The following is a 14,907-nucleotide window of genomic DNA, read 5'->3' as shown; positions in this document are numbered from 1 at the left end:
TGCTCACTATATACTGCATACTTCCTTCCTACTATTGTTTTAAATAGTATCATGCTGAAAATTGTCTCTGATTGGTTTGTCACACAGGAATTGAAAAGTTGAGCACACTGCATGAAGTGTATTTATATAGTGTGAAATACTATTCTGCACACCATTTCAGAACATGCCACTCACTTTACCATCTATAGTATGATGAATGAACTACACTTTTTGTAATCATGCTTTGATCATCAATTGAGAAAAAAAAGTTCTACAAGCGTAATATTTTGAAACTTTTAATATTTTTGTATTTACTAGTTCTGCTTCATATTTTTGTGTTAACTGTGATACACCACCATTCAAAAGTTTTAGATAATTAAGTATTTTCTTTTTGAAAGAAATTAATACTTTTATTCTGCAAAGATGCATTCAATTGATCAAAAGTGACAGTACAGACATTTATAATGTTACAAAAGAGTTATATTTCTAATAAACTTCCATTCATCTGTGAATCCTGAAAAATCAAATGCATCAGTTTCCACAAAAATATTGTGTATCACGACTGTTTTCAACATTGATGAAAATCAGAAATGTTTCTCGAGCAGTAAATCATCATATTTTTATGATTTCTGAAGATCACGTGACACTGAAGACTGGAGGAATGATGCAATACATTATAAATAAATAAATTACACTTATTAACAGATATTCAAACAGAAATCAGTTTAGCCTTTTTTCAGGTTTTTCGATTAAATAAATGCAGCCTCAGTGACCAGAAGAGACTTCTTTCATAAGTCTTTTGCACCGCTAGAGTACACTGCATCTATAACGTTCAGAAGCAGCTGGTGGTTTGCCAGCGATGAGAGAGGCGTGTCCGACACGTTCAGGTGTTTTGTGGAGTCAGATTCATGTCTTGTGTGTTTTTAAGAGGCGGAGCTTCTCCAGGCTGGTGTGTCCCAGTCAGGACAGAGGGGGTGTGGCCAGAGAGAGAGAGAGAGAGAGAGAAAGCACAGCACTGCGCACACACTCATCCACACACATCATCTTCTCCAGGCTGAGAGAGAACCCAGGACCTGTGAGTGACCCATGGCCACGTACGAGCCCCTCTGCCTCCTGCCCAGCGCAGACGAACAGGACTTCGTTCAAGCTTATGAGAACGTCCGAGAGAAATATAAAGGTACCACACAGTAGAGGAAGGGTGGAAGTGATGTGTGTGTGTGTGTGTGTGTGTGTGTGTGTGTGTTTGCCAGAGCCATGTGCAGCCGGTCTTCAGCTTCAGAGTGTGTATTGATCCGCACACACACATGCTGTCTGTGTGTGAGTCTGTCTCGAGAGTTTGGTGAAGTCCAGAGGGTTTGCATCTCTCGTACTGACCTCAGGAGCTCTGCAGCAGCTCTGACACACACAGAGATGATTTCTCACTTAAGGGCTCTTGGTTTTTACACTGCGCTTCATTGAGATGCTCATGTTTAATTCATCAGGCTTGTTCTGCTGCGGGATGCTGTCTTTGAGTTCGGTTCACTTGAGTTCAGCTGGACTTCAGCATTACACATTACACTGTTTGTGTGTGTGTTTTATTTCTTGACTTGTGGTGGAGAGATGTAGAAATGTATTTCTCGTGTCAAAGCTTGAGTTTTGCTGTCATCATCTCTGTGTTTAAAAACACTTCTGTCGATCCCTGGCTTTGAGTTCATTATTACACTATTGTTCAAAAGTTTTGGGTCAGTCGGTCTCTTCTGCTCACCAGGGCTGCATTTATTTGATTCAAAATTACAGTGAAAACAGGAATACTGTGAAATATTATTACTATTTAAATATAAAGCTTAACTATTTGAATATGTAATAAAATGTAATTGATTTCTGTGATCAAAGCTGAATTTTCAGCATCTTCAGTGTCACATGATCTTCAGAAATCAGTCTAATAATGATGAATTACTGCTCAAGAAACATTTCTGATTATTATCAGTGTTGAACACAGTCAGATGTTTGTGGAAACTGTGATGTATTTTATTTCTAAAGGATTTTTTTGACATACAAAGTTTAAAAGAACAGCTTTTATTTGTAATATTAATCTTAGTTACATCATAAATGTCTTTACTGTCACTTTTAAACAATTCGATGTTGAATAAAACAATTAATTTCTTTAAAAAAATCAAAGAAAACCTCATTCTTAATAGTATTAAATCACAGTTTCCACAAGTGAAGTGTCATTCAGCCAAGTATGGTGACCCATACTCAGAATTTGTGCTCTGCATTTAACCCATCCGAAATGCACACACACAGAGCAGTGAACACACACACACACACACTGTGAGCACACACCCGGAGCAGTGTTCATCATTTATGCTGCGGCGCCCGGGGAGCAGTTGGGGGTTCAATGCCTTGCTCAAGGGCACCTAAGTCATGGTATTGAAGGTGGAGAGAGAGCTGTTCATGCACTACCCCCACCTACAATTCCGTCCGGCCCGAGACTAGAACTCACAACCCTTCGATTGTGAGTCCAACTCTCTAACCATTAGGCCACGACTTCCCACCAAATGTGTTATAAGAAGAGTGAGTGTTAGTGTTTCTGAATGATTGTGATGTTCTCCGGACTATGACCTGGTTTCTTCAGTAAAAGAGTCTGTGGTTCTGTGCTCCACCTGCTCGTGTGAGGAAGACAGAGCGCTGGTGCTTCCTCTAAAAATATCGCTCCACTTCTGTCCCTGTGTTGTGAGTGGGACGGAGGTGTGTGCTGAATCACTGTCTCGTGTGTGTGTGTGTGTGTGTGTGTGTGTGTGTGTGTGTGTGTGTGTGTGGGACATGTACATTGGGAGTTTACAGAAGCAGCATTCTTGTTCTCTTTTCCTCCTCCAGAGACTCTCTGGATCTCCTTATTAAGGCACATCACATCTCTGCCTGTCACTCTCTCTCTCTCTCTCTGCTCCATTGCTCATCCGCCTTGTACATAATTTGCCTCATTGTTGCAAATATCATTATTATCTATTACCTGGTTTTCAAGTAAAAAAAAAAAAAAAACTCTTTAGGAGCAGATGCATTTACATAAGAAGCAGCATGAGCTGAAGGATGAGAGCAGAAAGTGTTGCTGCTGTTCTGTGGAAAGTATTTGTTCTGTAAACCGCCTGGATCTCATCGTGACCTTGTGGAAAGTCTCTCTCATGAGCTTCATCCCAGAGCTTCACGACGACTCGAGCACTTCCTGCGTTCAGGAAGAACGGTCGCCATGGAAGCAGACCATAATGTTTGAGAGAGTTCCTTATGAAAGATAATCTGTGATGTCTATCATCTACAGAAATGTGAACTATGTTTGCTTCCTGGATCGACTGAAACTGATGGCCAGGCTAATTTATTTATATATCAAGTTACCTGAAGTAAAATAAAATGTAAAGAAATGTTTCACTTATTTTATTTAAGCTAGTTGCCAACATAAAAACTACAACTAAATAAACTAAATAAAAAAAAATCTATTATTTTTGTTAAATATTCTAAGTGACAAAAACCACAGCAAAATTACAAAAGCTAATAACAGTATGTCAGTGATGATAAAATAACCCTGCCTGAAGGTAATGTAAGTTATGGAGTTCATTTGTACAGAATCTGCTCTTTATAAACCACATGAGACTTTCTCAGGTTTTGTCGTCAGAGAGAAAACAGACTGAGGTCTTACTTTGACCTTTCTCTCATAAAAACCTTTCAGCTCATTAAGAGCGATCAGTGTGAGCATGTGCTGCTGTGTTGCTTTATGTGAACGGATCATGCATTGCATGTTTTGAGAGCAGTGTTTTGGATCTATGTCTTGGTTTTATAGACAGCGTTTGTCTGTATCTGAGTGAGTTTGCATCCTCTAATGTAATATGCAGCAGCAGGTGGCGGGGTGTCAGTGAGCCCACACACACACACACACACACACACACACACACCCTCTCTCTCTCTAACAGCTCGCCCCATGTAGTCCTTCTGAAACCCCCAAAGGGCTTTAAATAACGGTGTATGTTGCCCCCGCTTGCGTGGACTCCAATTAAACAACTATTTGTGGCCTTTTGCAGTCTTGATTGTTCAGCACGGGGCAATTTAAAAACCACTGTGTTTTTGTCATGCATGCATGTTCTTAAATGCAAGCTTTCTTTATGATTGTGTCTGTGCATATGATTTATTGTTCATCCAACTATATATGTACAGAAAAAGGAGAGAGAAAATGCTGAAATAACATGAATGCAATGTTCATCTTTAAATGTTATTTTTTTTAAATAGCATGCATATGATATACTGGTTGACTGGTTGTCATGATGTCAAGCTTTCGCTCATCTAGTAGCAGTATTGGATGTGTATGTAAGGTAATCAGTTCTCCTTCAGAGGACACAATGTGTGAGAAATGTGTGTGTTGTTGCTGGTGTTTGCAGGTCAAAGCTCAGTCCCGCAGAAACTCACACCGACTGCAGCTTCCTTATTAGGAGTTTCTGCTGAAAGATTTCCACATAGTTGAGCTCTGGATTTATCAGATCTGAAGAATGCATTCGTTGTGAAGATACGAGAGTGAGAGCGAGAGAATGCATGTTTGTGTTTTCCACGGAAGTGGTTGTGTGAGTTTATCGGCGTGTGTGTTTGTGTGTTTTATAATTCAAGCTCAGTGTGTTGAAGTGTGCACAAAAATCCTTAAAAACCTGGTTCTTTGGTCTTGCGGTCAATCATCTGCGCTCATTAAAGTTTGTTACATTCCGTATCATCCTTCCTTTAGTGACAGACACGGTTGTAACCGTACTTTTGTCTGTCACCGATACGCTCTGCATCTCAAGTAAAATGCTTTTTGTTTCAGTGAAATCTCAAAATCTGCTGTCATTACTGATATAAATCTGCTAACATGAAGATGAACGGCAAAACTAACTTGTTTAAAAAGGATACATTCATGATGCCACAACTTTAAGCTTATTCTAGTGGTTTTTGTTTAACAGTCATCTCTCACAATACACATGCAAACGCTTTTTTAATAGCAAAAATACATTTTAAACAAGTCTTTCACTGTCTATTTAACATTAATGCAACAAGTCTTTTAAACTTAAGCCAACAAACAAACGTAAGCGCTGTGTACAGATTTAGTCATTTGGTTTATTTAGTTGTTTATTTTTTTTATGAAGTTGGAAGCTGGAAAAAGGTGATAATTTTGAGTTTCTATACAGTGTAACTGTACTCTATGTATCAGAGCAACACTTTATTGAAAGGAGGCCACAAACACTAAATGATTTATTTAAATTCATGGATTTTTGGTTTTTACATTCATTCTCTTGACATCATGTAAAATAAAGATGATTTATTTTTAGAGAGTAGTCACTCTGCCGGCAGCATGAGATGTGTCTCAGTATTACTCAGTTTTTCCACAGTTAATGCTGAGTGTATTATAAGACGGATCTTAGTTTGACATCGAGTGGGATTTCCCTTGTTTCTTGGCTTATCATCACAATGCTGTGTTTGTGCCAGATGGAAATCACCGAAGCGGTTTCCACTGAAGTATGGAGGAGTCAGTCTATAAATGTCCGTGCTGCTCAAAGGTAATATCTGACCAGACTGAAGGCTGTTGTGCTGGCTGAAACCTGTCCCTGGCCTTGTGTGGTCTCCTCTACATCTCTCTCTCCTCATGTTTCTGCACACAAACAGAGAGCTGTAGGAATCATACTTAATCAGCAGAGTTCACACTGATTCACAGTGATTATCCTGATGCACTCTTCTGTTCAGGTCAGACAGCTCCTGGTTAGTGAGTAACACACAACACTCAGGCAGGAGTTGTACATATGCATTCACAAAGATCACTGTCTTTGTCTGCACACACACACACACACACACACACACACACATCGGGTGTTGGGACGTGGACGGCATGGACTTTTCTAGTTTGAAGAATGAAGACTTTGAGAACATTCTCTCCCATCATTTCTAAGATCTGTCTCTCTCTCTCTCTGTGTGTGTGTGTGTGTGTGTGTGTGTGTTGTGTGTGTGTGTGGTTATTCAAAATGTGTGATTCATTCATGCTATGTGTGTAAACTAGAGATATATAGAGAAAATAAGAGTCTGAGGGTCTGGGTGGATAAGTTAGTTTATTTTGGATGATAAGTGAAAGTGAATATAAATTAAATGTAAATATATATTTCCAGGATTCATATTTCCTCTGATCTCAGACTCGTGGAGCCGGCTGTGAATCCCTGTGCATCTCTGAGTCTGATAGAGTCACAGACGTTTCCGGGTATTTCATCTGGACGTGTCACAGTTTTAACTGTCCAAGAATAAGTTTGACAGAGCGTCCGTGTCCTTTCATGCTCCAGCACACATGGACACATTAAAGTTTGCCCTTGCTTTATTTGGAGTATAATCACCATGAGTCAGAGTCATGCTCCGATGGAGATGAGCTTACATTCCAGACAATCATGTCTCTCCAGAAGTTTCTCTTTCGAATTGAGAGCCCTCTATTGCAGCAGAGCGGGAACCAATAGATGCGGTTTTATTTTAAGCACCCTGAGGAGTGTCCGAGCGGATGCTCCCAGCCCTGAGCTGCAGTCAATCCTCTGAGATCACAGATGGCCTTCCTCTTCCTCTCAGTTTTACTACTGCTGTGATTGAACATCACTGATTTTTATCAGCTGATTGTATCAGATGACATGTTTGTAACAGTACAGTGGCATGTGAGAAAGTCAAACTTGCATGACTGGGTCAGCATGAGGATCAGGATTTCATGTCATGGTTGGTCACCCGACACACAGCTGCTCATGCATCCCTCACATACTCCACACAAACACTGATCGCCTCCATCATCACTCCTGATTCCACTCATTTCATTCATTCTAATTCAACAGTTCATTGGATGTTTGGTCACTAGAGCTTTGAGACATCACACACTCTCAGAAAAAAAGGTAAAAACTGTCACTGGAGCGGGACCCTTTCAAAAGGTACTAATATGTACACTTTAAATACAAACATACTAATGTGTACCAGTTAGGGGTAAGTAATGGACAAAGATGTAGCTTTTAGCTTTTGTACCTTAGGATTCCACTCCAGTGAAATTCTTGAAATTCTGGAATTTTTATTAAATTAGAATAAATAGAATAAATTAAATTAAAAGAAACTGAAATTGTAAATAAACTTCTATAACTGCAATGTGTGCTTTTTAAGAATAATCTGGTTGGTCAAAACATCAATATTTTCAATATAGAATTAGAAATAATTTCAAACACTGTTTGAAATTAGAAACTGATGCATAATATTACACACGCGCATGCACGCACATACATATACATATATAGTTACCATATTTTGGTGTGTGTGTGTGTGTGAAATATAATTTTAAATGGCTGTCACATGATCTTCAGAAATCATTCTAATATGAACGTTATATAATATATACGTTCTTTTTCAGGATTCACTGATGAATAGAAAGTTCAAAAGATGAATAAAAGTTATAACATAAAATTATTAATGTCTTTCCTCACTTTTAGTAAATAATTACCGTATTTTCCGTACTATAAGTAGCACTTTCTTCATAGTTTGGCTGGTCCTGTGACTTATAGTCAGGTGCAACTTATTTATCAAAATTAATTTGACATGAACCAAGAGACAAGAACCAAGAGAAAACATTACCATCTCCAGCCACCAGAGGGCGCTCTATGCTGCTGAGTTCACCTGTAGTATACACTGAAAATATAGAGCGCCCTCTCGCGGCTGGAGAGGGTAATGTTTTCTCTTGGTTCTTGGTTCTAAATCAGGCGGCAAGGAAGTCGACCGGAAGTTGAAGTCCGCCGCGTGCCGCCATCTTGTAGCAGAACTTAACTTGCGTTAAACATCGCATTGACCTCCCATTCATTTTGGCGTCACTTTGACAGCGAATAACTTTACATCTGAGGTGTTTAAAGACTCTATTTGTCCATTTTTTATTTCTATAGATACACGACAATGTATAAAGGGCTCCATTACCTTCTATGTTACATTATGGCCCCGTAGAAACAGTTTTTGTAAAAATAGGCTAACGATTGCATCATAACCACTCGTCTCTCTGTCGCATTACCGTACAGACAGGTGGAGAAGCTCGCAGGCAATTAACTTAATATGGCGTACTGGCGTTACATTTTAAAATACTATACAAAATAATTAATCAGAATACTTACTCCTGCTCACTCACGACAAAGAACTCCCCGCTCAAGCTCGCCGTCTCTGCAAGATTAACGATGGCAGTTTGCACGCACAGCTACTAGAAGATTTACATCTGTCAGACAGGTTGCTGACGTCATCAAGCTTCCTTTGAGTCTGTGCGTCAGAAATGGAAGTGCTAAAAATAGCTAAAAACGGGCTTCACTTGTCTCAATTGAGTTCCAATGGGGTTGCTGTGTCCATTTCTTTTACTGTCTATGGTCTAAACAAATGCAACTTATAGTATATGCGACTAATATATGTTTTTTTCCTCGTTATGACGTATTTTTGGACTGATGCGACTTATACTCAGGTGCGACTTATAGTACGAAAAATACGGTAGTTGCAAAATATTGATTTCAGTTGAAATATTTGAACCCAAATTACACAACATTTCACCACAAAATAATTAAGGCAATAAAAGAATTAAGACTTAGTTTGTTAGTTCTCTTATAATCCATTACAGCGTACAAAACAATCATAGCCAAATGGCAGCAGCTGCGTTTGTGTGAAACGAGAGTGAGTCCGCGATACAAGGATGACATAATGAAACAATTGTTTACCATTTTGAATCGAGTTTTAATATTTTATTAGCTAAACAAATGCAAAGCTTCCACCAAGAAAAAAGTAGTTCAAGCAAGAGTCCAGTGCCGGATGAGCATGTGTTAGCAGCTTTTACCAGTTGTCATCCAGGGATAACATACCTCGGACTGACCAATCAGAATCAAGTATTCCACAGAGGCGTGTAAAAATATAAAATAAGTCTTACTGACCCCAAACTTCTGAATGTGAGATTTAGCTGGTGTTGAAGCGTCTCAGAAATGTTGGTATTGTAACAGCACTATAGTTTCAGCAAACTGTCTGTATGCACTTGAGATTGAGTTTTGTGTTATGTTCCTTTCAAAAGAGCAGGGAAAGTCCTGCTTTCCATGATACATGACCTATGCTAATAATAGACCGGAGTATGTTTAATGATCTCAGATGTGGACCCGGAATGATGTGCAACTGGGTTTTAATGGGTTTCCCCTTCTGTGTGATTGGCAGAACGCCGCTCTCCTCTTCATGTAAGAGCTGTTTTTAGTTTGGGAGGCCTAATGTTTGTTTCTTTAGTGTGATGCTAAAAGAGTGCACAGTTTTGTGCTTCCTGTAGTAGTTTATTTGAGGGCCGGCTTGGCAGCGCTTCAGAGGCAAAGCATTGTGTGTGAGGTCAGCAGGAAAAGAGTGCCCGCTCCCTTCTGCACTCTGTAATTAGCGCATGTAAGCCTGATTATAGTGATTATTATTATTATTCTTAACAGAGCAGAAGGCAATCTGTGTGTCAGCAGCACAGTTAACAGATTTTCAGCATCATAACAGGAACTGGAAAACAGAATTGTGCAGCTCTCCTGTTTGATGTTATCAGCATATCGTAGTGTGAATGCAGGATTCTGGAGTGTGAATCATAATCATGCTCATAGAAATTAATTTATAGGAAATAATGTTTGACATGCACGACTGAACTTTGTCACTAGCCAGCAGCTGATAAGTCATCAGAGCTTCAAACCTTTGTATGGTTATGTCAACCTCCATTTGAAGTTCTGATTAAATTCCTGTTTGCTTTTTATTTGTATTGGCCAATTTGGATATTTTGGGTTATTTTGCTTCTATAGATCCACTCTGTCAAAACTCCAAAATGTCAACAAAAATGGAGCACAAATTCTGAACCCGGCTTTATTCTATGCTCAGATTTCTGTTCTGGAAATTTAGGCAAATTTGTGCATATTTTGTATGTAAGTTTTTGACTATACCAAAGCATAAAATAATACCATAATACATTTGCAGATATTAGGGAAACATGCAAATCTCACATACTTGTTTCTCTGAAAAGCAATGCTACAGCCAGTTATTCTATTCTGATAATGTGCATTCCGTGTTAGAATGTCTGGTTTTGTTTTGGTCTGTTTTATTCTGCCTACTTAAAGTTTACCCGATAACATGGGCGCCGGAAGCTACAAAAATGTGGGTGGGTCCGACCTAGTGTTAGTGTAAATCTTATTCAATTCAATTCAAGTATGGTGCCTTTAAAAGCAGCAGGTGAACAAATGATGAACATTCAGTTAAAAAGCAGCTTGTTTAGTTTGGCAGTAAGCTTTTGTGTATCCTCAATCTGACATCCTGTGGGTGCGGAAGAAACTCGCTGAGTTACATACTGAACCTTTAAACATAACATTTCAGAAAACTTGTAATACAAACTTCTTAATTTCCTGTGACTAATCAACTGGGTAAATATGGTGAGATCTGCTGAGCATTTTACTTTATTCAACTGTGGTGTCTTGCCTTTGAATTGAAGTTAAATTAAAAGGAGCTGAAATAACTCATAGAAAGTCGCACAACTGCATTGTGTCATTTTTAAGAATAGGAAGGAAACTTTGGCGTATATGCCCCATAATACGAATCTTGTTGATCGTTATAATAGCTTATGCTTTCTGTAAAGATACGAATCAAAACAACTCACCTGTCGAGTAAAACACAAGCAAGATCGGCATTTGCGTTTGGTTGGCCGTTACGCTTACGTTTACGGGAGCTGTCCTTGTCGACAGAACCAGCGGCAGATGGTAAACAGTAATTATGTTCCATAAATAAAACACAATCCACCATAAAACGTGCAAGAAGAAGTAAATAAGGAACTGCTTGAAGCAAGCTAGTGGTTAGCTGGACGCTAAACACTACTTCCGCATTTGTCCACGACACTGTTGTCATGTGGTTTCTACGTCAGTAAAGGTAGTAATAAAGGGGAACTAACGTCATTGACAGGTGACTTTAAACTGTGTTACTGTTTAGAATGAGAATTTTCTCATGATTTACAAGTAGTTGAAAACATAAGATATATTATTAGTAATCAGCTGGACAAAATATATAACACTAGCCTAGTGGTTTTTGGATATTTTACTGCAAATATCTTACAAATTGTACCTTTAACATACTGTGATGCCGTGTCACGGCACGATGAGAGAAAACCACTAAAACACTTTACAAACGAGGCATTTGTTGCACCCTGTGGGGACATAATTACTGATTATAATGATTTATACTGTGTTTTCATGCACTGTGTTGCGTATCGCGCTGCGTTAACAAAATAATTAGTGATCGGACAAATGACAAACAAGCTTTATACTCTACTCAATCTCACATTTGAATCATCAGTGGAACATTCTTTAGATATGAAAACATACTTACAGTCTGTGAATCAGAAGCACCACTTTACGGAAAGGCCTTTGTGCACAGAAGCATTGTAGGCTACTGGTTCAGGAAACAGTATTCGTCCTTCGTAAAATGGGATGCACACATCTGAATATTTGGGTTGAAATGTTCTGGAACAGTGTTGAAATACAAATTAACCACTGATTTCTAGTTGTGTCCTCTTTTGGCAGACCAAAGTAAGTATTTTTGCTTTCACAATGAAACACACAGCACCTCCACAACAAGGCAGCGGTGGCAACAGCGAGAATAAAAGTTATGCCTTCCTTCTCCGCGTGAACATTTGGGCAGCGTTATGCAAATATCCAACATCGTGATGTAGAGATGTGGGGCCGAATTTAAACGAGCTGTTTAAGGGGGCATGGTTTACTCTTAACTTTGATTAAGAATATCTCTCTTGATTTGAGACTTCTTCTTTATGCACTAAGAGCTTGTAACACTCCAAAGAGAAAGGAAAAATTTAAATTGCATTATAGGACCCCTTTAAAGTTTTCATAGGCCCAACAGAGAAAGAGATCTGTTTGAAATTTCACCTTTAGAAGTTTGTACTTCATTATTAAAAATAAATTTCCCAGAATGCCATTACCTGTTAGAATTCTCTGAATTGTGGTCACTTCCTGTCGGGTGTGTCCAATATAACAGGTAAGCAACTACCTGGAGAGCCAACAACCACACAGCCAAGCTCCTCTCAGTTCCTTCAGATATAAAATCTATTTTTGTTTAATGTTTGTTTGCAGTGTTATTGAGCATACTTAAGCATGCTTTAGTAATGTATAGTTGTGTTTGCAGTCATGGCAGCATCTGTTAACCATTGGCTTTTGCACTAAAGTGCACTTGAGACATGTTTTTTTCTTTTCTTTTGTCTGGTCATTGCTCTTGTCTCAGCCTACAGTTTGTGTCAGTTCTGCAATGACTTTGTGTCGCCCCATTATGGCATGGCTTAGTCTGCAGAAAGACGTCAATCGGCAAGGCTTGAGCTTTCTGCCTTATATATTTTGTATGTTTGCTATGGGACATTCTGAGTCAGAAGCAACCATTGAGTTTATATTAAGAAATATGGAGAAATGCGTTCTGTTCTGTAATAAATTAGTATGATTATGAATGGATCACATGATTAATATTCTCCCCCTATCTAATTATAGAAACCATATTATAATCGAGGTGGTGAACAGTTTTGTTTTACAAAACTTAATGAATGTGCACCTTACAAACTTTGTGGAAACTAAATTTGACAAGTTTACAGTTCAAAAGATTAGAGTCTCTTCTGCTCACCAAGTCTGCATCTGTTTGATCAAATATAAAGTAAAATCTGTAATATTGTGAAATATCTGTTTCTATCTGATATCTGTGAATATCTGTAAATAATATATTTATTTATTTCTGGGATAAATCAATCTTCCATCCTTCAGTGTAAAATTACCCTTTAGAAATCATTCTAATATGCTGATTTACAAGTAGAGAGTTCAAAAGAACAGCATATAAATAAAATAGAAATATTCTGCAACTTTATACATGTCTTTTACACTGATTAAAAGTGACAAGAATGCATCCTTGCTGAATAAAAGTATAACATTTCTTGCAAACACAAAATTCCATCACGTTTTCAGACATTTATATTGTAGTTTACTCTGTGAGAAGTCACAGGTTTTGTGAATCAACATTAGTTTGTGTGCATCAAATCATGAATCCTCCGAGATGGAGATTTAGAGCTCTATTCTTGTAGTTAGTTTCATTGTGTCTGGACTGGATTAGCGCCAAAATAATGTGTAAAAGTGAGATAAGCAGCCATTTCTGTTGTCTTATGGTTTGCAGGATTACATGAACTTTTACTCAGAGCTTTATTTAGATATCCGCAGTCAGTCGTCCAAAGTTAGATTGATGATACCTATATTCATCATCAGTCAAAGTGGTTTGGATTTGACATGTCCAGGCTGAAAGATGAATAACGCACAGCCTCTAGTGGACTGTTTCCTACATAACAGCAGGGGAATCTTTTAATCTTTCCTCACAGAAATATTCTTGTAAACCGTAGTAAATTGTACAGGGTTTCCAGATGTCTGTGTGCGTCATTGTCTGAACTAAGGATTCCCTTGCCCTCAGTGTGTGGCACTTTCCCTTGACCTCGTCTCTGACTCTGTGTTTGTGTTGAGGTGCTGACATGAGAAGCAAAACAAAGGAAACCTGTGAGTGTCTAACAGCTTCCTCTTTCCTCCATTCCCAGCATTCCCCAACAGGAAGGAATGGTCTGCCAGGTCTGGGTACCCCCAGCAGTTTCAGTCTGAATGTGTGGACTGGTGCATGCTGAAGAATGCAAAGAACAAGTCACGAGTCAGCTTGTTTGCAGTTGAGAGGAAGCTCTGAGTTTTAAAACGTACAGGATGTTTTTATAATACAACGAACTGTCAAAAAGAGATTTGATGGTTGCATGACCCCTTTACTATGTGTATCAAGTCATACTGACAGAGAAGTAGTGACAGAGCTTTTGTTCCATGACGTACAGTACATTCAGGTAAAGCAGATTATCAGAAAATAAAAAATGTAGGGTGGGACTTGGTTCTGTGCATTGTTTGTTGATTAGACATTGAGAAGTGGGTGTGGCACTCAAGTGTATGCAGATGAACGTGATCTTACAGGGGTGGAGTTTAAGAGCTTTATACGATTAGTGAAGTCCTGCATACATCACCAGATATTTTCACTGGAAGATTCAGTGATGACAATTTAATTAAAGGGGTCACGACATGGATGTTTACGGCCCAAGCCACTAGGGGTGCATGGCCCTATGGTTTTTGGCCTTTCTAGGGGACTTAACATGCACAAAAACTCTTGAAATTGGCACATACATTGAAATCTGTAGTCATTAGGATGCCGCAGAGACTGGGATCTGGTTGTGGCACACAAGCTCTATGGCGCATCCTTGAACACAGCCAGAAAACTTTCTGCACATTTCATAAATACTTGCATGTATACACATGAAACTCACTACACATATAGATCTCACTGATCCAAATTTTTTTGTAGTGCATGGCATAGGCTCTGCCTAACAGGAATACAGCTATTCAGGTTAGGGTGTTCCTGTGGCTTTGTGCTATCAGCGCAAGGTTGTGGGTTCGATTCCCAGGAACACGTTAGGTAAAAAATAAAATAAAAATGTTAGCCTGAATGCACTGTAAGTCGCTTTGGATAAAAGCATCTGCTAAATGCATAAATGTAATATTACATGCTGTGGACTTTGCAATACTCCTCCTAGGGTTTTCATCTGATTGCCACTAAACTCTGTGAACTTTTAATCTTTTAAGCCTGATCCTTTTACATTTCCATTAGTTAGAATGACAAACAAATACATAGAATAAGTCAATATGTACTGCACTGGTTGTATAGTTTTATACAATTATTTCAGAGATGCTTATAGATAATTAAAATCCTAAAAAAAAATGTTTATTATAGATCATTAAATGTTTTGGTAACCCTTTACAATAAAGTATAATTTGTAAGCATTAGTTTATTCATTTACTAACTTGAACTAAC

This window comes from Carassius auratus, chromosome 41 (assembly GCF_003368295.1).
Source record: "Carassius auratus strain Wakin chromosome 41, ASM336829v1, whole genome shotgun sequence".
Taxonomy (NCBI): domain Eukaryota; kingdom Metazoa; phylum Chordata; class Actinopteri; order Cypriniformes; family Cyprinidae; genus Carassius; species Carassius auratus.
This window is presented reverse-complemented; position numbering follows the sequence as displayed.